This window comes from Cherax quadricarinatus, chromosome 46 (genome assembly GCF_038502225.1).
Source record: "Cherax quadricarinatus isolate ZL_2023a chromosome 46, ASM3850222v1, whole genome shotgun sequence".
In the NCBI taxonomy this organism is placed as follows: domain Eukaryota; kingdom Metazoa; phylum Arthropoda; class Malacostraca; order Decapoda; family Parastacidae; genus Cherax; species Cherax quadricarinatus.
The window spans coordinates 12,494,987-12,519,051 of NC_091337.1; the positions used below are offsets into that span (position 1 = coordinate 12,494,987).

The 24,065-nt window shown below is 44.3% G+C and overlaps 1 protein-coding gene across 1 annotated transcript in view; it reads left to right on the forward strand.

Moving 5' to 3' along the window:
- The first annotated feature begins 1,085 nt into the window (after nucleotides 1–1,085).
- Alas (5-aminolevulinate synthase) overlaps nucleotides 1,086–24,065 on the forward strand; it is a 136,585-nt gene continuing 113,605 nt past the window's right edge. Inside the window, exon 1 of the mRNA XM_070094548.1 lies at nucleotides 1,086–1,241. The gene's annotated coding sequence lies outside the window, so the exon portion shown is untranslated. The remainder of the gene's footprint in view (nucleotides 1,242–24,065) is intronic.

Genomic DNA, 24,065 nt, shown 5'->3' on the forward strand with positions numbered 1-24,065 from the left:
GGAGATATTAGAACAAATATATTTATTTTGGTACGAGCTAGTTGTCAGAGCCAATCAACGGTGACCCGGTGGCCTGGTGGCTAAAGCTCCCGCTTCACACACGGAGAGCCCGGGTTCGATTCCCGGCGGGTGGAAACATTTCGACACGTTTCCTTACACCTGTTGTCCTGTTCACCTAGCAGCAAATAGGTACCTGGGTGTTAGTCGACTGGTGTGGGTCGCATCCTGGGGGACAAGATTAAGGACCCCAATGGAAATAAGTTAGACAGTCCTCGATGACGCACTGACTCTCTTGGGTTATCCTGGGTGGCTAACCCTCCGGGGTTAAAAATCCGAACGAAATCTTATCTTATCTCTGTGAACAAGCGTCGTGTGCCGCTCCTCGCCAATCAAAGCAGCATAAACAAAGACACCCCATTCCCTTATCTAACGCTAGCGGAGCAAGGCTAAGCTACCTTAGGTTACTTTAGATTGTGTGACATTGTGTTTCCTTGGGTTACGTTTCTTACCACTACCACAAAACAAACCCATCTAATATTGGAGAATTTAAAAGTAATTTACCGGTCAACTCAGACCAGGGTTCAACGCTTCCCCGTGAATACCCCTCAAGGAAGGTTCCTTGATGTTGGTGAGGGGCTCTTTATTTAGGGAATTGGATCTGTGCTCCAGTTCCCCGAATTAAGCCTGAATGCCTTCCACATCCCCCCCAGGCGCTGTATAATCCTCCGGGTTTAGCGCTTCCCCTTGATTAACATAACATTCCCCGTGAATATAATCAAAATTATGATTATTTTGCTAGACATTCTCTGCATAACCAGAACTTTCTATGTGTACTATTAAATGTCATCAAATTTTGTAAAACCTATGTTTCATTTCGAAATAAAGTACTTATTTATTATTTAATTTGTCCTGATCAGGTGAAAGATTAGGCATCTAGTATATATTACAATTTTACAATTATATAGTATTGTTTGATTGAGTGAAGTTTTTAATGCACATGTTATAATGAAAAACGCAAGAATTGATGGTTGATCTTGGTAGATATAGGATAAGGCAGTGGTTGTAATGTGTAGGTGAGGCAGATGTTTGCAGCAGATGCTGCTTTAAACAGCTGAGAACGTCGTCTGTCTACAAGGTCACAGCTGACATTATTCTATCACACGTTTTAACATTTATTGCCACCAGCTCTTCCCTACTCACACCAAGTGAATAACATCGACAAGACAACCTACCTCCTCAAAGTAAGTACATATATACTTCTTGTTTAATACTTCCTTGTCATGTATTATGACTGCCTGATAAAACAAATTCTGAGCTCTCTGGGCACCATGGCTGTATAGCCCTTGTGGCTTAGCGCTTCTTTTTGATTATAATAATAATAATCTGGGCACCATGGATACTGTAATTCCTTGGATCAAGTTCCTTACCAGCATCAAGTAACCAGCTTTTCCACCTTCATGGAAGGTTTGTTGATGCTGGTAAGGGGCAGTTGATCAAAGGAATTGAACTTGTGTCCAAGTTCCTTCCATTCCCCCAGGTGCTGTATAACCCGTATGGGTTTAGCACTCTCCTTGCATGTAACAGGTAAGTGAACTTTAGATATGTAGATAAATAAAAACCCATATGTACACCTGTTAACCCTTTTGGGGCCTAGTTCCTGGGCCTTTTGTGTATCCATATGCTCTTGCGCTACCGTCCACAGGATGGATATGGGGTGCACAATAAACTAGCCACTTCGGTGGCAAAATCTAAATCTAATCTCTCTTTCATAAGTGTAATGAATAAAAATGCAGTACCATGTCTGGTTTGGAATAATACACAGATAACCTGCACATAGGAGAATGAAATTTATGACAAAATTTCAGTCCACCTTGGATTAGTTAATGGTCTAAGTCAGACTGAAATGTCATAGGTTTCATTCTCCTATGTGTGGGTTATTTGTGTATGATTATAATAATAATTATGTAAATAAAATTTCACGATGTTCTAGTCATGTCTGATAGTCTATCATAATGACCCATGAAGGGTGTGTTTTGTTGCTGGTTAGAGGTTCTTGATCTAAGAAAATTGAGCTTTTATCGTTCCTTGGATCTTGGGTAAATGAGTGGGTTGAATACCAGTTAACCCAAGAAAGCCACTCAGTTTAGCTAATAGTTTCATTGGGGTCATTTGATCCTCTTTCCCAGGATGCAACCCCAATATAAATAAGTTACATTGTTTGACTTTATTGGGGTATCTTAAGTTAAATCTGCAAAATGGATGAATAATAGGCTCAAATATCTACTAGGGCATAAGAAAGGAATTTATAGGCGTATCAAAAGAGGTGAGGGTCATCTTATGAATCAGTATATTGACATTAAGAGGGACATTAAAAAGGGGATAAGAAAAGCTGAAAGGGACTATGAAATTAAAGTTGCTAGGGATTCTAAAACTAGCCCAAAAAGTTTTTTCCAGGTCTATAGAACAAAAGTTAGAGATAAGATAGGTCCCCTTAAAAATAACTATGGGCACCTTACTGACAAAGAGAATGAAATGTGCTTGATTTTAAATAATTATTTTCTCTCAGTTTTTACACAGGAAGACACTAACAATATTCCAGTAATTAATTTTTACAGTAGGCTAGAAGAAGATAAATTATGTAACATCACAGTCACTAGTGAGATGGTTGTGAAGCAGATAGACAGACTGAAGCAAAATAAGTCGGCAGGTCCTGATGAGGTTTTTTCAAGGGTTCTTAAGGAATGCAAAATGGAACTCTGTGAACCATTAACTAATATTTTTAATTTATCTCTTCAAACAGGTGTAGTGTCTGATATGTTGAAGATGGCTAATGTAACTCCTATTTTTAAAACAGGGGACAAGTCGTTACCGTCAAATTACCGCCCAATAAGCCTGACCTCAATTGTAGGCAAATTACTAGAGTCAATTATAGCTGAGATTATAAGAAGCCATCTCGGTAAGCATAGCTTGATTAATGATACTCAGCATGGATTCACAAGAGGCCGGTCTTGTCTAACTAATTTATTAACTTTCTTCAGTAAAGCTTTTGAGGCTGTTGACCACAATAAAGAATTTGATATTATTTACTTAGATTTTAGTAAGGCTTTTGATAGAGTTCCGCACCATAGACTGTTAAAGAAAGTGGCAGCTCATGGCATTGGGGGAAAAGTGCTCTCGTGGATCGAGTCATGGCTCACTGACAGGAAGCAGAGAGTGTCCATAAATGGGGTTAAATCCGAGTGGGGATCTGTAACAAGTAGCGTTCCACAGGGATCAGTCTTGGGCCCATTGTTGTTTATAATATATATCAATGATCTTGATGAGGGAATTACTAGTGATATGAGCAAATTCGCCGATGACACAAAGATAGGTAGGATAATTGATTCAAACGTAGATGTTATGGAACTTCAGGAGGATTTAAACAAACTCTATTCTTGGTCAGAAAAGTGGCAGATGCAGTTCAATGTAGATAAATGCAAGGTTCTGAAGCTTGGGAGTGCCCATAACCCTAGTACTTATAAGTTAAATGATGTAGAACTTAGCCATACAGATTGTGAAAAGGACTTGGGGGTTATGGTGAGCAGCAACCTTAAACCAAGACAGCAATGCCTAAGCGTACGTAATAAGGCAAATAGATTACTGGGATTTATATCAAGAAGTGTAAGCAACAGAAGTCCAGAGGTCATACTGCAGCTTTATACATCATTAGTAAGGCCTCACCTAGATTATGCAGCTCAGTTCTGGTCTCCATATTACAGAATGGACATAAATTCATTAGAAAACATTCAGCGTAGGATGACTAAATTAATACATAGCATTAGAAATCTTCCTTATGAAGAAAGATTGAAGACTCTTAAGTTACATTCACTTATTAGACGAAGAATGAGGGGAGACCTGATCGAAGTGTATAAGTGGAAGATAGGTATTAATAAAGGGGATATTAATAAGGTCTTGAGGATGTCTCTCCAAGAGAGAACCCGCAGTAATGGATTTAAATTAGATAAGTTTAGATTTAGAAAGGACATAGGAAAGTATTGGTTTGGAAATAGGGTAGTTGATGAGTGGAACAGTCTACCTAGTTGGGTTATTGAGGCTGGGACTTTGGGTAGTTTCAAATCTAGGTTGGATAAGTACATGAGTGGGAGGGGTTGGATTTGAGTGGGACTTTCACAACAGAGCTTATTTCTTGGGTGGCATTGAAAATTGGGTTGAGCAAATGTTTTGTTAGTGGGATGAATTGTAAAGGACCTGCCTAGTATGGGCCAGCAGGCCTCCTGCAGTGTTCCTCCTTTCTTATGTTCTTATGTTCTTATGTACATATATGAATGCCATATCAAGTGTGTGCCTATATGACCACTGAAAAAATAATTCATGTACATGTGTATGTATTAAATAAATAAATAACCTACCCACAGAAGTCAGCTAGCATCCAAATATTGTACTTGCAGATGTCAAGAAACATGCCTAAAATTTCATACCTGGGCTCTTTGGTTATGAACCAAAGGCATCATGTACCACTTGACCTTCAAGCTACCTAGTTGCCTCATTACTTCCCATTCCTCAGGTTATGTGACCCTCTATATGTTTAACACTTCTCTATGATTATTATACTGCAATAATAATGATGAATAAGACATGTGCAACACTTGGGTATCTTCATTGCTGAAAGCTTCGCCTACACTGCAGGCTTTAGTTGACATATGGAGGTAATTATATGTATGACTCATAAAATCGTAATAACACAATTGGAAACAATCACAGAACGGGTGGAGCAAACCCATGCAGGCAAGTCCTAAAACTCAAACCTGTACCAGTGGTTAAGTACACTGGCCTTCGTGTTTTAGGGCTGGCTTGCCATGGGTTTGAGTCTCACCCGTTCTGTGACTTGTAATGTGTTGTTTAGTAGATTTAGAATATTTCATGTGAATCTGAAGTTAATGGATGCCAGGGTCTTATTTCTCAGCTTTATTCTTAAATTAAAAATTTTATACTGAATTATGTACATATACTGAACTGTTCCACTGTCGTGTTCCATGATGGTACAAACATTTTGAAGTTGTCCAGAGTGCAGTTTCTTTAAAGAAGCATCCCTTCGAAGGAGGTTCCTTGGTGCTGATGAGGGGGAGGGGCTTTTGATCTAAGAAATTGGACCAGTGCTACGATTTCTTGAATCAAGCCTCATTTCCCCAGGTGCTATATGACCCCCTACGGGTTTAACGCTCCTCCTCCCCCTTGCATATAATATGGTAATTGTGTGGGTTAATGGAAGTAGCCCGTGGCTCGATAAGCAGTGCTTTTGAATCACGCTGAGTATTTTGTTCATTTTCTGGCTGGGTAGAAACATTGGGCATTTTTCCTTACACCTGCTGCCCCTGTTCACCTAGCAGTTAGTTTAATATCTTCATTATGCACCTCATACCCACCCTGTGGGCAGTAGTCAAAAAGATTACAGGGATTGAGCCCCAAAGTTTTGATAGCTGAACAAGTTACAAAGTCAATGAACCATTCACACATCCACACCTGATAACAGTTGCAACGAGTTATTAATGCAAATATTAACTTCATTTACAGTGAGCAAAGTCTGGGTATTTTTTCCAGAATGGTTTGTAATATACCACTGTGGATAAAATACTTTGACATATCTTGAACATTTGAGTGAGTTGTCTCTGAATTCATTAATTTCACCTAGCAGTAAGTAGTTACCTGGGTGCCAGTCGAGTGGTGTGGATCGCATCCTGGGGAACAGGATTGAAGGACCCCAGTGGAAATAAGACAGCCTTCGATGACGCTCAGACTTCGGCTATCCTGGGTGGCTAACCCTCTGGGTTAAAAATCCAGATAAATCATATCTTTGCTGTACATGAGTACAGTGGCTGCCCTTGGAAGCATTGTACTGAAACCTTTTGTCAGTCACCGTACAGTATCTGTCATAAAAAAAATTAAATTAGTTACAATGTTTATAATAGCAACATTATTGAGTACTGGAAAATAAGGTTCTCTACTACTAATCCATTCAGATACGTATTTTCTACCCCTGTAGCCTCTTCAAGGGGGGCTCCTTGGCGTGGTGAAGAGGCTCTTGGTCTGAGGAATTAGCCCTGTCGGTCTTCTTCCTCAAACCGAACCTAATTACCCCCCATTCTCCCCTCCCCTATCCCATCCTCCCCATCCTCCCCTTTTTCCATTCCTCCTCCTCACCCCTCCCTTTTGCCCTTCCTCTTTTTAGCCTTCGTGATTTCTCCCACAGGCGCGCTAGTTCCTAGGTAGGGGAAAGGACACCGGGGTCCATCCCATTCCGTTGAGGTTTCTTGGCGGTGGCGTAGTTTGCCGTGGAATCTGGATTGCCTAGGGATGTCCCGATCCCTCTCCGGTATCCCGGAGTAGCTTTGGGTGTCTTTTGGGCGACGGGTGTATCTCTGGAAGCCACCTTTCGGATTCCGGGGGTGGTGGCTGAAGGAGGTATGCTTTGTGGCGGATATCCGGCCGCCCTCTCTTTTGTCCACCGAGGTAGCTCGGCAGATGTGAGGTTGCTATCCCAGATTGCTGGTTTACTGGCATGAAGGGTAGGGTATGGCACGGGTTCCATGCTGCATCTGCGCTACTAGCGGTGTCGAGTCCTCTTGGGCGCGGAGGGAGATTTCTGGCCCTTTCATTCCTCCTAGGAACTATCCCTCCCCGGTCCCCCCTTTTTTTTTCTTTTTTTTATTTTTATTTTCTTTTCTTCTTTCTTTTTTTTTCTTAAAAACAAAAAGAAAGAAGTAACCTAACCATGGCAGCCCTAGTCCATGAACCTGGTACCCCCGGGCCCCTTCTTGATACCGCACCCCGTTCTGACCCCGCCTCGTCTTTGGACCACTCTTCAGACATTCCTCATGCCTCTGTACCTATTGCCGGTGCTGTTTCCTCACCCGCTTCAGGTACTGAGGCCTCGACTGACTCCTTCGATTTATCAGACCTTCGCTCTCCTCTGACTATGCTTCCGGCCTCTCCCTCTACGGTGCGGCAATTTTCAAATCGCCGACCCGTTCCACGTCGGACCAACTCTGGTCCCACGCCTAAACGTCAACGACAATTACCTGCTGATGATACTTCTCCACCTTCACCTTCTCGTTCTTCTCAGAAACGATCGACACGTCCTTCACTACCTTTCCACGCTCAGTTTCAGACTGAACAGTGGACTAAATTCTTCACTTTACGACCAACTTCCTCTACTGCCTATCTTTCTGACCATAGTATTGGCAAGGCACTCCTACGCCATGTTGGTAAAGATATTTCTTTTCATGCTCTTAAGAGCGGTACGCGCATCATTACCGTACAGAATGCTACCCAGGCTCGTGAGCTCTCTCGTCTTTCCCATATAGATACTGTTCCTGTCACCCTTGAAAAACATCATTCCCTCAATTCTTGTAGTGGTACCGTTATTCTGCCCCATACCATAGTTCAACAAAATTTCCAGACATGTGGCACCGACATTCTAGAACAGCTGGAACTCCAAGATCTCCCAATCCTCAAGGTAGACACTTACGTTCTTCCTGCCCGTGGGCGGAGACGATACCCTAGCAATGTGGCTCGTTTAACTTTTGACAGCCGAGAACTCCCATCCTCCGTTTATATAGCAGGACATCGGTTACAAGTTCGAAAGGTGATCCCTACACCACAACAGTGTAGAAATTGCTGGCGATTTGGCCATCCAGCGAAATATTGCAGATCTATCGCCGAATGCCCAATCTGTGGTGCCGATGACCATTCTAATACGTCTTGCAATCAATCTCCCTCTTGCCTTAACTGTCATGAGGCTCACCCTTCGTACTCTCGCCGTTGTCAGGTCTATTTAAACGAGCGGGAAATCCGTTACCTCAAAGAGACAGAAGGTCTCCCTTATGCCATGGCAGTTTCTCATCTCCGCCTCCAAGGGAGACTCCCACGTGTTTCTTATTCCCGTGTTTCAAAACGTCCCCCCACTTCTGGTATCCCATCTTCTACACCCACCTCTGTAGTTACCTCTCCCATAATCACTCCTGTATCTAATCCTTTTGCTGTCCTCGGCTCAGACGTCCCTACTTCAACGCCTCAGTCTAATCTCGCTTCTTCGAGTTCTCTCTTACAAGCCTCAGTATCGACGAGACCTCGTACGACACCTCTTCCCAATCGTCCCTCTACTTCTCAAAAGTCAAAAAAAGGTCCGGTAACACCTCCTACCCATCTTCCACCTCCTCATTTTACCCTCCCTGTCTCTGTCCCTAGTTCTTCCCCTCTCACTGGCTCAGTTACAAGTGCAGAGGTTCACCCTCCTCCTCGTAATGTACCTTCCTCCCCTGTTCCCTCCCAAGTTTCTTCCTCTTCTGCCACCTCCCAGGTTCCTGTCTCTCTGTCCCCTGCCACGCTTCTCCAGTTTCCACGCCCCCCCCTACCTTGGTACAGTCCAATACAGTTCCAATCTTTACTCATCCTCCCCCTACCATTCCCAATATTGTCTCCCATACGACATCTCTGAATTCCGAAACACTTGAAGCAATCTCTGAATATATTGCAGAGACCAAACCGTCAATGGACACTGATCCACCTTCCGCTCTTTCTCTCTCCTCTGCTCCATCTGCGCAACTCCTTTCTTCACAGCGCACCGTTCCTTCGCTGCTTGAACATTTTCCACTGCCTCCGCATGTGGACTTTTCTAACCCTTCTAGTCCGTAGGAACCCTTACCTGCGGATTTCAAGTATCTTTATCATTGCCAATCATGGCCTTTTTACAGTGGAATATACGCGGCCTCAGGGGTAATCGGGGTGAGCTTCAGATGTTACTCTCCCAGTTTGCCCCTGTTGGTGTTTGCTTACAGGAACCAAAATTACACTCTGCTGTTATTTCTCACATCTCAGGCTATAATTTATTGTATTCTTCAGATCCTTTTCCTGATGGGACCTTTAATGAAAGTGCCCTTCTTCTCCGCACTGATATTCCGTACCATCAGCTATTTATTCATACTTCGCTGCATTACACAGCAGCCCGTATCCACTTACATAGGTGGTATACGCTCTGTTCTTTATATCTCTCTCCTTCTCGGGCATTATCTATTCCGGATTTTGCCTTCCTTGTTTCGTCATTACCGCCACCGATTCTGTTACTTGGTGATTTTAATGCCCACCATTTCCTCTGGGGAGGGTCTCACTGTGATTCCCGTGGAATTCAGTTAGAGGCTTTTCTTGCCACCCACCCCCTCCATGTTTTAAATACAGGTACTCACACCCATTTTGATCCTCGGACTCATACTCTCTCTTGCATCGATCTCTCAGTTTGCTCTTCCTCCGCCGCATTAGACTTTACTTGGTCTGTTCTCCCGGACTTACATGACAGTGATCATTTCCCAATCATTCTTTCTTCCCCTTCATATTCGCCACCTCTTCGCACCCCACGCTGGCAATTTAATCGGGCAAATTGGAACCTTTACTCACACCTGACTGTTTTTAAAGAGGTTCCTTCTTCGTCCTCCATCGATGAGCTTTTACACCTCTTCTCGTCCTCCGTTTTCACCGCAGCTTCTCATTCTATACCCCAAACTTCGGGCAGGCATTCTCAGAAATGCGTGCCTTGGTGGTCTCCTGCTTGTGCTCGTGCAGTACGTTTGAAACGCGCTGCATGGGGCAGGTACCAGTACAATAGAACCACAGAGCGACTCCTTGATTTTAAACAGAAGCGTGCGATCGCTCGCCGTGTCATCCGTGATGCTAAACGCACTTGCTGGCGAGATTATGTCTCCACCATCACCTCTGCTTCCTCTATGAGTGCAGTCTGGAAAAAAGTACGAAAACTGAGTGGTAAATATTCTCCTGACCCGGCTCCTGTTCTGCGAGTTGCCGGTGTTGATATAGCAAACCCACTAGATGTTGCCAATGAAATTGGCAATCATCTGGTCCGTATTTCTCAGGGACTCCATCTATGCCCCTCATTTCTTTCCTCAAAGTCTGCCAGAGAGTTAGCACCCTTGGACTTTTCTTCTCTCAGAGAAGAACAGTATAATGTGCCTTTTACACTTCAAGAACTGGAGGCAACACTCTCAGCTTGTCGATCATCGGCAGCTGGGCCCGACGACATTCATATTCGTATGCTACAACATTTACATCAGTCAGCCCTTGCAGTCCTATTACGCCTTTACAATCTTATTTGGTCACAAGGAGTTCTTCCACAGCTGTGGAAATCCGCCATTGTTCTCCCTTTCCGCAAACCAGGCACTACGGGACATGAAACCTCCCACTATCGTCCCATTGCTCTTACCAGTGCAGTTTGCAAAGTAATGGAACGTCTAGTAAATAGACGTTTAGTGTGGTATTTAGAGACACACAACAGTCTCTCCACTCGTCAATATGGCTTTCGTAAGGGACGTTCTACCATAGACCCCTTACTGCGCTTGGATACGTATGTTCGTAATGCCTTTGCGAATAACCACTCAGTTATTGCCATATTTTTTGACCTTGAGAAGGCATATGACACAACTTGGAGGTATAATATTTTAGCCCAAGTCCACTCCTTAGGCCTTCGAGGCAATCTACCATCCTTCCTTAAGAACTTTTTAACTGACAGGCATTTCCGTGTTCGGGTTAATAATGTGCTCTCCCCGGACTTTGTCCAAGCTGAAGGTGTCCCCCAGGGATGTGTTCTGAGCACAACACTTTTTCTCCTTGCTATTAATGATTTGGCCTCTAGTCTTCCATCAAATATTTGGTCATCACTCTATGTTGATGACTTCGCTATTGCCTGTGCAGGCGCTGACTGTCACCTCCTTACAGTTTCTCTCCAGCATGCAGTCGACCGTGTTTCCAATTGGGCCACCACACATGGGTTTAAATTTTCCAGCACTAAAACCCACCAAATCACTTTCACTAGACGCTCTGTCATCTCTGATCATCCTTTGTACCTCTATGGCTCACGTATCCCTGAACGTGATACAGTCAAGTTTCTGGGCCTCCTCTTTGATCGTAGGTTATCCTGGAAACCTCACATTACCTCTCTGAAGGCAACTTGTCACAGCCGGCTGAACCTTCTTAAAACCCTTGCTCATCTTTCGTGGGGAGCTGATCGTCGAACCCTCCTTCACCTACATTCCACCCTTATTTTATCGAAACTTGATTATGGTGACCAGATCTATTCAGCGGCATCTCCTGCTACTCTCTCTAGCCTTAACCCCATTCATCACCAAGGATTACGTTTATGCCTTGGTGCTTTTCGCTCTTCCCCTGTCGAAAGCCTCTATGCAGAAGCGAACGTTCCATCCTTGTCCGATCGCCGTGATGCCCATTGCCTGCGCTACTATGTATGCTCTCATGATCTCCGCAATCCTTCCATTTATAGAATGGTCACTGATATTAGTAGACATTCTTTATTTGTTCGCCGCCCCTGCTTACTCCGTCCCTTCTCTCTTCGCCTTCATTCGCTCTTGTCTTCTCTTCAACTACCACCTTTCTATGTACATGTAGCATCTCACTTTTCCCTACCCCCCTGGGAAGTTCCAGCTGTTCGAGTCTGTTCTTTCTCCCTCCCTTGCTCGAAAGCCCAACTGTCTACGGTCGCTTCCCGCTCTCTTTTTCTTGACCACTTTCACTCTCATTCTCATGCCATTGCTGTGTACACAGATGGCTCTAAGTCTTCTGACGGCGTAGGATTCGCAGCAGTGTTTCCGGACAGCGTCGTACAAGGGCATTTACTATCTTCAGCTAGTATTTTTACTGCTGAATTATATGCCATCCTTACAGCACTTATCCGTATTGCATCTATGCCTGTGTCATCATTTGTGGTTGTCTCAGACTCCCTTAGTGCTTTACAGGCTATACAAAAATTTGATACACCTCACCCCTTAGTCCTCCGTATCCAACTTTGGCTACGCCGCATCTTTACTAAGCATAAAGATATTGTTTTTTGTTGGGTCCCTGGTCATGTTGACGTACAGGGCAATGAACAGGCAGACACTGCTGCGCGGTCAGCAGTACATGACCTACCAGTTTCTTATAGAGGTATTCCATGTACGGACTATTTTGCTGTAATATCTTCCCACCTTCACACCCGTTGGCAACAACGTTGGTCTACTATGCTCGGCAACAAACTTCAGTCTATTAAACCGAGTATAGGTTACTGGCCGTCTTCTTATCACCAGTGTCGAGGTTGGGAGACTACTCTCTCCCGTCTTCGCATTGGCCATACTCGTCTTACTCATGGATATCTCATGGAGAGGCGTCTTGCTCCTCTCTGTGAGAATTGCCAAGCTCCATTATCAGTCAGCCACATTCTGTTGGACTGCCCACTTTATCAACGAGCACGCAGAATTTACCTCTGTCGTCGTCTTCGCCCCGCTGCTCTCTCTTTACCTTCCCTTCTCGCTGATGGACCCACCTTTCATCCGGACTCTCTCATTGACTTTTTGACAACGACTGACTTACTTCACAAATTCTGATACTTTCAGCCCTTTCTACTTGTATCTCTTGCTACCCTCTACCCCCGTACTATCCCCTGCCCCGCTGTTTTCTGTAACCTGCTGATCATCCCCCCTCCCTTCTGCCATCCAATTCCCTTGCTTCCTTCCCTACCCTGCAGCGCTGTATAGCCCTTGTGGCTTAGCGCTTCTTTTTGATTATAATAATAATAATACCCCTGTAGCCCAACTTATGGCCAAACTTTTCTGGTGACCGCCTGATCAGCTAGGCTGATCAGGCCGTGTGGCTCATCATGCCTCTTGAACTTGGTATTCCATCACATTTACCAAACTGCTATATCTAATGCTACTTCCATAGATTATCTATCATTTTAATTGTCTAACAACTGTGTTACACTTTTCACTATTGTTTTCCACTCTTTTTTTTTTTTTTATAAATGTACAGACAGCTTTTTCTTTTTATTTACAAAATAATTCAGTAGTGCTGAGTTCTTGCAACATTCTTTGGACCTTTATGCATCGTGGAGAAAGTTGCCTTGCATCTATTGTCTGCTTCATCTTTGTTTTGTACATGTTACAAGTGCCAGTGAGAGCAAACGAGAGACTGAGAGTGAGCAGGAGAGGGAGCAAATGAGAGAGAGAGAGCAAAAGAGGGAGTGAACAAGAGTGGGAGTGAGAGTGAGAGAAAGAACAAGCAAGAGAATGAACGAGAGCAAACGAGTGTACCAGAGAGCGAGCACCAGTGAGAGCGAGCGAGCAAGAGAGAGCATGGGAGGGAGAACAAGTGAGCAACGGGGAGTAAGTGAATAAGAGAGAGAGAGAGAGAGAGAGAGAGAGAGAGAGAGAGAGAGAGAGAGAGAGAGCGAGAGCGACAACTAGTAGAAGCTAATGATAGAATAATTGGAAGGTGAGAAAGAAAATGTGGATAATTAAACTATACTCCATCTCAGTGTCTACAAAACCAAACTTGACAAAGTTCCTAGAGTCAGTTCCTGATCGTCTGAGCTGTGATATTTACATTGGACTGCTGATCATCTGAGCTGTGATATTTACGTGCTGATCATCCGGGCTTTTATGATTATTTATGTTGGACTGCTGATCATCCGGGCTGTAATGTTTGCGTTGGACTTGCTGATCATCTGGGCTGTGATGTTTACGTTGGACTTGCTGATCATCTGGGATGTGATGTTTACATTGGACTTGCTGATCATCTGGGCTGTGATGTTTACATTGGACTTGCTGATCATCTGGGCTGTGATGTTTACGTTGGACTTGCTGATCATCTGGGCTGTGATGTTTACATTGGACTTGCTGATCATCTGGGCTGTGATGTTTACATTGGACTTGCTGATCATCTGGGCCGTGATGTTTACATTGGACTTGCTGATCATCTGGGCTGTGATGTTTACATTGGACTTGCTGATCATCTGGGCTGTGATGTTTACATTGGACTTGCTGATCATCTGGGCTGTGATGTTTACGTTGGTCTTACTGATCATCTGGGCTGTGATGTTTACATTGGACTTTCTGATCATCTGGGCTGTGATGTTTACGTTGGACTTGCTGATCATCTGGGCTGTGATGTTTACGTTGGACTTGCTGATCATCTGGGCTGTGATTACGTTGGACTTGCTGATCATCTGGGCTGTGATGTTTACATTGGACTTGCTGATCATCTGGGCTGTGATGTTTACATTGGACTTGCTGATCATCTGGGCTGTGATGTTTACGTTGGACTTGCTGATCATCTGGGCTGTGATGTTTACATTGGACTTGCTGATCATCTGGGCTGTGATGTTTACATCGGACTTGCTGATCATCCGGGCTGTGTTTACATTGGACTTGCTGATCATCTGGGCCGTGATGTTTACATTGGACTTGCTGATCATCTGGGCTGTGATGTTTACATTGGACTTGCTGATCATCCGGGCTGTGTTTACATTGGACTTGCTGATCATCTGGGCTGTGATGTTTACATTGGACTTGCTGATCATCCGGGCTGTGTTTACATTGGACTTGCTGATCATCTGGGCCGTGATGTTTACATTGGACTTGCTGATCATCCGGGCTGTGATGTTTACATTGGACTTGCTGATCATCCGGGCTGTGTTTACATTGGACTTGCTGATCATCTGGGCTGTGATGTTTACACCCCTCACGGAAGGTTCCTTGATGTTGGTGAGGGGCTCTTGATTTAGGGAATTGGATCTGTGCTCCAGTTCCCCGAATTAAGCCTGAATGCCTTCCACATCCCCCCAGGCGCTGTATAATCCTCCGGGTTTAGCGCTTCCCCCTTGATTATAATAATAATGTGATGTTTACATTGGACTTGCTGATCATCTGGGCTGTGATGTTTACATTGGACTTGCTGATCATCCGGGCTGTGTTTACATTGGACTTGCTGATCATCTGGGCTGTGATGTTTACATTGGACTTGCTGATCATCCGGGCTGTGATGTTTACATTCGACTTGCTGATCATCCGGGCTGTGTTTACATTGGACTTGCTGATCATCCGGGCTCTGATAGTTACGTTGGACTGCTGATCATCGGGGCTGTGATGTTTGTTGGACTGCGTGCTACAAGTAGCATTAGCTTGACTGATCAAGCCTTCAAACACATCCTCATGAAAATGACAATACGTATAGATCTAGAGAGAAAGCAGTAGCGTGTGGAGTTAGTAGCACTTGATATTAGCGAGAAAACCATTTTGAATAATCCCTCTTAGATATTTATTGTTAAGTGTGGGAGCATTTTTTTTTATCAAGTGATGTGAAGTGCGAGGCCGTTCCCAGGAGTGGCTTTATAGGAAGTCAGATGATACACAATATCACTGGTCAATTTTTGAAAAGTTGTTTGCTTCTTAAATGAGATTAGTTAATTCTTATGTATTTTCACGTCCTGAATCCGAATATCACCTTGAAAAATGCTTATTGGCTATAGGTTTAAAGATACAAGACATGTAATATTTGATTATTTTATTATAACGTTCAATATGTGTCAGTATGTTTTAAACTCTAATCTGTACCTACTCTCTGCCTTTTTTAATGCTTATAGTGGGCTGAAGAATCATCTCTTGCCAATGTCCAGCAATAGTTTGCAAGCATTCTTGTGCCCCATTTGCCCTGGTACCATTTTTCCATGGTTGAAATATCTTGGTGAAACCTTTCACCTTGTTCGTCACTAACTGCCTCACAGCTCGCAGAGTCCAAAAAGTAGATTTTAAGTGACATGTTACATCCCATGTTCGTATAAGCCTTGATGAGGTTTTTTACCAATTCTCCATAGTTACCTTCCCTTCTGTTTCCGAGAAATCCCATCGCCACTAACTTGAATGCTTCCCAAGCAGCTTTCTCCTCCCCATGAAGGTCTGATTCAAAGTCACCATATTTTAAGAAGCTCTCGAATCGGAGGACCATTGAAGACTCCCTCTCATATCTTTGCGTCGCTCAGAGGGGGGAATTTTGATGTTAATTACTTGAATCCCTGACCGGATTTGTCCATAGCTTTTACAGAGTTTTTCATGAGCCCCAGTTTTATGTAGTGGTGGTAGCAAAATTTTGTTTCGTTCAATGAGAGGTGAATGTTGAACATTTTTCATCCCGGGCTCCAATGACTGACAAGGTGGCCTCACGTGCCTGTCAATAGTTCACATGTCTCCCATGCATATCAGTAGCTTGCTCAGTGAATATTTATTATAAGTTTAAAAAGTGTTTGGCTAAGAAAATCACCTACCTGTCACCTCAAAATATAAACTTGCACAGCACAACCACCTTCTATGACTGCTGGAACAATAATGAAGGTCAGTGAGACTGTGAGTGTGGTAAGAAACACACTGCCGCAAGCCTGTTGGAACCTGTTGTGACACGTAGGTGTATATTGAAAAGTAGAGCTAACAAGCAATTTTAACCATGATATTCATTATCAGTGGCCTAAAATTAGTTGGAAATTGCTACTCTAGTCTGGGAAGAATTTTGGTTGTTGACCAGTGACTTGCACATAGGAAAAAATTAATGACAACGTTTCGGTCTGACGTGGATCATTTTTTTTTATATTTTATTGAAAAACGCATACACAATTATACATGTAGACAATGTAAGCAATGAAACGTATCCATTATATATAACAAAAGAAAACTCCACATTCCCTACCTTAGCACTAAACTTATACATAAGAAAACACACGTTCAACTAAAAAAGTTTGATACCCCTCCCCCCCCAAAAAAAAACCCCAACCATCACACATAACATACATTTAACTAAACTAAAGTCAGCCCACAGCTTCAAATACAGGTGGGTTTATTACATCCAAAATTGCAGCCATAAACACAATATGCAATATAACCCAAAGAATGTCACAGGTATTTACATTTTACATAAAACTGTATGTACGAAGACATTCTCGATTATCCAAAATTCTTTACACACTTATTATTGTTGTATATTAAACTTCATATCAAATACATAACACCTCAATAAATTACGAAACAAATAAAAGTTAGAAAATAACAATCTCCAAACCTCACCACAGAAAAACTAAACACAATATAATATAACAAATGATTCGTCCCACCTCACTTCCATACACTACATTCATCCCACAAGCGAACAAACACTACATCATCCTACAAGCGAACTTACACAATCACGTATATTTAGTAATATTTTGCAAATATAATTTCCATTTTTAAGTAACAAACTTCTTCTACCATATAATAAAATATACATAGTCATTACTATTAAACATTAACTTAAACAAGTACTAACCTTAGACCTGCAAAAGGCCTTCGATACTGTCAACCACAATATATTATGTAATAAACTTCAAGCTATCGGTATAGGTTCTGTAGACTGGTTTAAGTCCTACCTTAGCAACAGGAGACAAATAGTCAAAATCAACAAAACAGAATCAGAACCCCTGCCGATAACATGTGGAGTTCCCCAAGGTAGTATTCTGGGTCCCTTATTATTCTTATGTTATGTCAATGATATGCCTATCAGTGTCAAGTGCAAACTCCTACTGTATGCAGATGACAGTGCTCTGTTAGTGTCAGGTAAAGACCCACAAGATATTGCTAATGTTTTAACACTGGAACTGGAGTCCTGCAGCAAATGGTTAGTAGACAACAAACTATCATTACACCTAGGGAAAACTGAAGCCATTCTCTTTGGCACGAAACATAAACTGAGAAGGGCAAATAATTTTAATGTTCAATGTAATGGGGAGCCCATCACTTTGGTTTCATAAGTAAAATATTTGGGAATCCCCTTTGACCCATGCATGTCAGGAGAATTGATAGGGAACAGTGTAGTAAAGAAAGCGAATGCCAGACTGAAGTTCCTGTATAGACAAGCACAGAGTCTACCTACTGAGGCTCGTAGGACCCTATGTCTAGCCCTTATACAATGCCATATGGATTACGCTTGCTCTTCTTGGTACTCTGCCTTGACAAAAAAACTGAAAGATAGACTGCAAATCACCCAGAACAAAATCGTAAGATTCATCCTGGGGCTGGGACCAAGAGAACATGTAGGCCAGGATGAATTACAGCAGTTGGATATGCTGAATGTTGAAGACAGAGTAAAACAACTGAAGCTAAATCATGTTTATAAAATTGCTCACAAACAATGTCCAGAATATCTTGCTGTCAATTTTGTCAAGGTTGGGAACCAAAGCCTCTTCAAGGGGGGCTCCTTGGCGTGGTGAAGAGGCTCTTGGTCTGAGGAATTAGCCCTGTCGGTCTTCTTCCTCAGACCGAACCTAATTACCCCCCATTCTCCCCTCCCCTATCCCATCCTCCCCATCCTCCCCTTTTTCCATTCCTCCTCCTCCTCCTCACCCCTCCCTTTTGCCCTTCCTCTTTTTAGCCTTCGTGATTTCTCCCACAGGCGCGCTAGTTCCTAGGTAGGGGAAAGGACACCGGGGTCCATCCCATTCCGTTGAGGTTTCTTGGCGGTGGCGTAGTTTGCCGTGGAATCTGGATTGCCTAGGGATGTCCCGATCCCTCTCCGGTATCCCGGAGTAGCTTTGGGTGTCTTTTGGGCGACGGGTGTATCTCTGGAAGCCACCTTTCGGATTCCGGGGGTGGTGGCTGAAGGAGGTATGCTTTGTGGCGGATATCCGGCCGCCCTCTCTTTTGTCCACCGAGGTAGCTCGGCAGATGTGAGGTTGCTATCCCAGATTGCTGGTTTACTGGCATGAAGGGTAGGGTATGGCACGGGTTCCATGCTGCATCTGCGCTACTAGCGGTGTCGAGTCCTCTTGGGCGCGGAGGGAGATTTCTGGCCCTTTCATTCCTCCTAGGAACTATCCCTCCCCGGTCCCCCCTTTTTTTTTCTTTTTTTTGTTTTTATTTTCTTTTCTTCTTTTTTTTTCTTAAAAACAAAAAGAAAGAAGTAACCTAACCATGGCAGCCCTAGTCCATGAACCTAGTACCCCCGGGCCCCTTCTTGATACCGCACCCCGTTCTGACCCCGCCTCGTCTTTGGACCACTCTTCAGACATTCCTCATGCCTCTGTACCTATTGCCGGTGCTGTTTCCTCACCCGCTTCAGGTACTGAGGCCTCGACTGACTCCTTCGATTTATCAGACCTTCGCTCTCCTCTGACTATGCTTCCGGCCTCTCCCTCTACGGTGCGGCAATTTTCAAATCGCCGACCCGTTCCACGTCGGACCAACTCTGGTCCCACGCCTAAACGTCAACGACAATTACCTGCTGATGATATTTCTCCACCTTCACCTTCTCGTTCTTCTCAGAAACGATTGACACGTCCTTCACTACCTTTCCACGCTCAGTTTCAGACTGAACAGTGGACTAAATTCTTCACTTTACGACCAACTTCCTCTACTGCCTATCTTTCTGACCATAGTATTGGCAAGGCACTCCTACGCCATGTTGGTAAAGATATTTCTTTTCATGCTCTTAAGAGCGGTACGCGCATCATTACCGTACAGAATGCTACCCAGGCTCGTGAGCTCTCTCGTCTTTCCCATATAGATACTGTTCCTGTCACCCTTGAAAAACATCATTCCCTCAATTCTTGTAGTGGTACCGTTATTCTGCCCCATACCATAGTTCAACAAAATTTCCAGACATGTGGCACCGACATTCTTGAACAGCTGGAACTCCAAGATCTCCCAATCCTCAAGGTAGACACTTACGTTCTTCCTGCCCGTGGGCGGAGACGATACCCTAGCAATGTGGCTCGTTTAACTTTTGACAGCCGAGAACTCCCATCCTCCGTTTATATAGCAGGACATCGGTTACAAGTTCGAAAGGTGATCCCTACACCACAACAGTGTAGAAATTGCTGGCGATTTGGCCATCCAGCGAAATATTGCAGATCTATCGCCGAATGCCCAGTCTGTGGTGCCGATGACCATTCTAATACGTCTTGCAATCGATCTCCCTCTTGCCTTAACTGTCATGAGGCTCACCCTTCATACTCTCGCAGTTGTCAGGTCTATTTAAACGAGCGGGAAATCCGTTACCTCAAAGAGACAGAAGGTCTCCCTTATGCCATGGCAGTTTCTCATCTCCGCCTCCAAGGGAGACTCCCACGTGTTTCTTATTCCCGTGTTTCAAAACGTCCCCCCACTTCTGGTATCCCATCTTCTACACCCACCTCTGTGGTTACCTCTCCCATAATCACTCCTGTATCTAATCCTTTTGCTGTCCTCGGCTCAGACGTCCCTACTTCAACGCCTCAGTCTAATCTCGCTTCTTCGAGTTCTCTCTTACAAGCCTCAGTATCGACGAGACCTCGTACGACACCTCTTCCCAATCGTCCCTCTACTTCTCAAAAGTCAAAAAAAGGTCCGGTAACACCTCCTACCCATCTTCCACCTCCTCATTTTACCCTCCCTGTCTCTGTCCCTAGTTCTTCCCCTCTCACTGGCTCGGTTACAAGTGCAGAGGTTCACCCTCCTCCTCGTAATGTACCTTCCTCCCCTGTTCCCTCCCAAGTTTCTTCCTCTTCTGCCACCTCCCAGGTTCCTGTCTCTTCTGTCCCCTGCCACGCTTCTCCAGTTCCCTCCACCCTTTCGCCCCCCCCTACCTTGGTACAGTCCAATACAGTTCCAATCTTTACTCATCCTCCCCCTACCATTCCCAATATTGTCTCCCATACGACATCTCTGAATTCCGAAACACTTGAAGCAATCTCTGAATATATTGCAGAGACCAAACCATCAATGGACACTGATCCACCTTCCGCTCTTTCTCTCTCCTCTGCTCCATCTGCGCAACTCCTTTCTTCACAGCGCACCGTTCCTTCGCTGCTTTAACATTTTCCACTGCCTCCGCATGTGGACTTTTCTAACCCTTCTAGTCCGTAGGAACCCTTACCTGCGGATTTCAAGTATCTTTATCATTGCCAATCATGGCCTTTTTACAGTGGAATATACGCGGCCTCAGGGGTAATCGGGGTGAGCTTCAGATGTTACTCTCCCAGTTTGCCCCTGTTGGTGTTTGCTTACAGGAACCAAAATTACACTCTGCTGTTATTTCTCACATCTCAGGCTATAATTTGTTGTATTCTTCAGATCCTTTTCCTGATGGGACCTTTAATGAAAGTGCCCTTCTTCTCCGCACTGATATTCCGTACCATCAACTATTTATTCATACTTCGCTGCATTACACAGCAGCCCGTATCCACTTACATAGGTGGTATACGCTCTGTTCTTTATATCTCTCTCCTTCTCGGGCATTATCTATTCCGGATTTTGCCTTCCTTGTTTCGTCATTACCGCCACCGATTCTGTTACTTGGTGATTTTAATGCCCACCATTTCCTCTGGGGAGGGTCTCACTGTGATTCCCGTGGAATTCAGTTAGAGGCTTTTCTTGCCACCCACCCCCTCCATGTTTTAAATACAGGTACTCACACCCATTTTGATCCTCGGACTCATACTCTCTCTTGCATCGATCTCTCAGTTTGCTCTTCCTCCGCCGCATTAGACTTTACTTGGTCTGTTCTCCCGGACTTACATGACAGTGATCATTTCCCAATCATTCTTTCTTCCCCTTCATATTCGCCACCTCTTCGCACCCCACGCTGGCAATTTAATCGGGCAAATTGGAACCTTTACTCACACCTGACTGTTTTTAAAGAGGTTCCTTCTTCGTCCTCCATCGATGAGCTTTTACACCTCTTCTCGTCCTCCGTTTTCACCGCAGCTTCTCATTCTATACCCCAAACTTCGGGCAGGCATTCTCAGAAATGCGTGCCTTGGTGGTCTCCTGCTTGTGCTCGTGCAGTACGTTTGAAACGCGCTGCATGGGGCAGGTACCGGTACAATAGAACCACAGAGCGACTCCTTGATTTTAAACAGAAGCGTGCGATCGCTCGCCGTGTCATCCGTGACGCTAAACGCACTTGCTGGCGAGATTATGTCTCCACCATCACCTCTGCTTCCTCTATGAGTGCAGTCTGGAAAAAAGTACGAAAACTGAGTGGTAAATATTCTCCTGACCCGGCTCCTGTTCTGCGAGTTGCCGGTGTTGATATAGCAAACCCACTAGATGTTGCCAATGAAATTGGCAATCATCTGGTCCGTATTTCTCAGGGACTCCATCTATGCCCCTCATTTCTTTCCTCAAAGTCTGCCAGAGAGTTAGCACCCTTGGACTTTTCTTCTCTCAGAGAAGAACAGTATAATGTGCCTTTTACACTTCAAGAACTGGAGGCAACACTCTCAGCTTGTCGATCATCGGCAGCTGGGCCCGACGACATTCATATTCGTATGCTACAACATTTACATCAGTCAGCCCTTGCAGTCCTATTACGCCTTTACAATCTTATTTGGTCACAAGGAGTTCTTCCACAGCTGTGGAAATCCGCCATTGTTCTCCCTTTCCGCAAACCAGGCACTACAGGACATGAAACCTCCCACTATCGTCCCATTGCTCTTACCAGTGCAGTTTGCAAAGTAATGGAACGTCTAGTAAATAGACGTTTAGTGTGGTATTTAGAGACACACAACAGTCTCTCCACTCGTCAATATGGCTTTCGTAAGGGACGTTCTACCATAGACCCCTTACTGCGCTTGGATACGTATGTTCGTAATGCCTTTGCGAATAACCACTCGGTTATTGCCATATTTTTTGACCTTGAGAAGGCATATGACACAACTTGGAGGTATAATATTTTAGCCCAAGTCCACTCCTTAGGCCTTCGAGGCAATCTACCATCCTTCCTTAAGAACTTTTTAACTGACAGGCATTTCCGTGTTCGGGTTAATAATGTGCTCTCCCCGGACTTTGTCCAAGCTGAAGGTGTCCCCCAGGGATGTGTTCTGAGCACAACACTTTTTCTCCTTGCTATTAATGATTTGGCCTCTAGTCTTCCATCAAATATTTGGTCATCACTCTATGTTGATGACTTCGCTATTGCCTGTGCAGGCGCTGACTGTCACCTCCTTACAGTTTCTCTCCAGCATGCAGTCGACCGTGTTTCCAATTGGGCCACCACACATGGGTTTAAATTTTCCAGCACTAAAACCCACCAAATCACTTTCACTAGACGCTCTGTCATCTCTGATCATCCTTTGTACCTCTATGGCTCACGTATCCCTGAACGTGATACAGTCAAGTTTCTGGGCCTCCTCTTTGATCGTAGGTTATCCTGGAAACCTCACATTACCTCTCTGAAGGCAACTTGTCACAGCCGGCTGAACCTTCTTAAAACCCTTGCTCATCTTTCGTGGGGAGCTGATCGTCGAACCCTCCTTCACCTACATTCCACCCTTATTTTATCGAAACTTGATTATGGTGACCAGATCTATTCAGCGGCATCTCCTGCTACTCTCTCTAGCCTTAACCCCATTCATCACCAAGGATTACGTTTATGCCTTGGTGCTTTTCGCTCTTCCCCTGTCGAAAGCCTCTATGCAGAAGCGAACGTTCCATCCTTATCCGATCGCCGTGATGCCCATTGCCTGCACTACTATGTACGCTCTCATGATCTCCGCAATCCTTCCATTTATAGAATGGTCACTGATATTAGTAGACATTCTTTATTTGTTCGCCGCCCCTGCTTACTCCGTCCCTTCTCTCTTCGCCTTCATTCGCTCTTGTCTTCTCTTCAACTACCACCTTTCTATGTACATGTAGCATCTCACTTTTCCCTACCCCCCTGGGAAGTTCCAGCTGTTCGAGTCTGTTCTTTCTCCCTCCCTTGCTCGAAAGCCCAACTGTCTACGGTCGCTTCCCGCTCTCTTTTTCTTGACCACTTTCACTCTCATTCTCATGCCATTGCTGTGTACACAGATGGCTCTAAGTCTTCTGACGGCGTAGGATTCGCAGCAGTGTTTCCGGACAGCGTCGTACAAGGGCATTTACTATCTTCAGCTAGTATTTTTACTGCTGAATTATATGCCATCCTTACAGCACTTATCCGTATTGCATCTATGCCTGTGTCATCATTTGTGGTTGTCTCAGACTCCCTTAGTGCTTTACAGGCTATACAAAAATTTGATACACCTCACCCCTTAGTCCTCCGTATCCAACTTTGGCTACGCCGCATCTTTACTAAGCATAAAGATATTGTTTTTTGTTGGGTCCCTGGTCATGTTGACGTACAGGGCAATGAACAGGCAGACACTGCTGCGCGGTCAGCAGTACATGACCTACCAGTTTCTTATAGAGGTA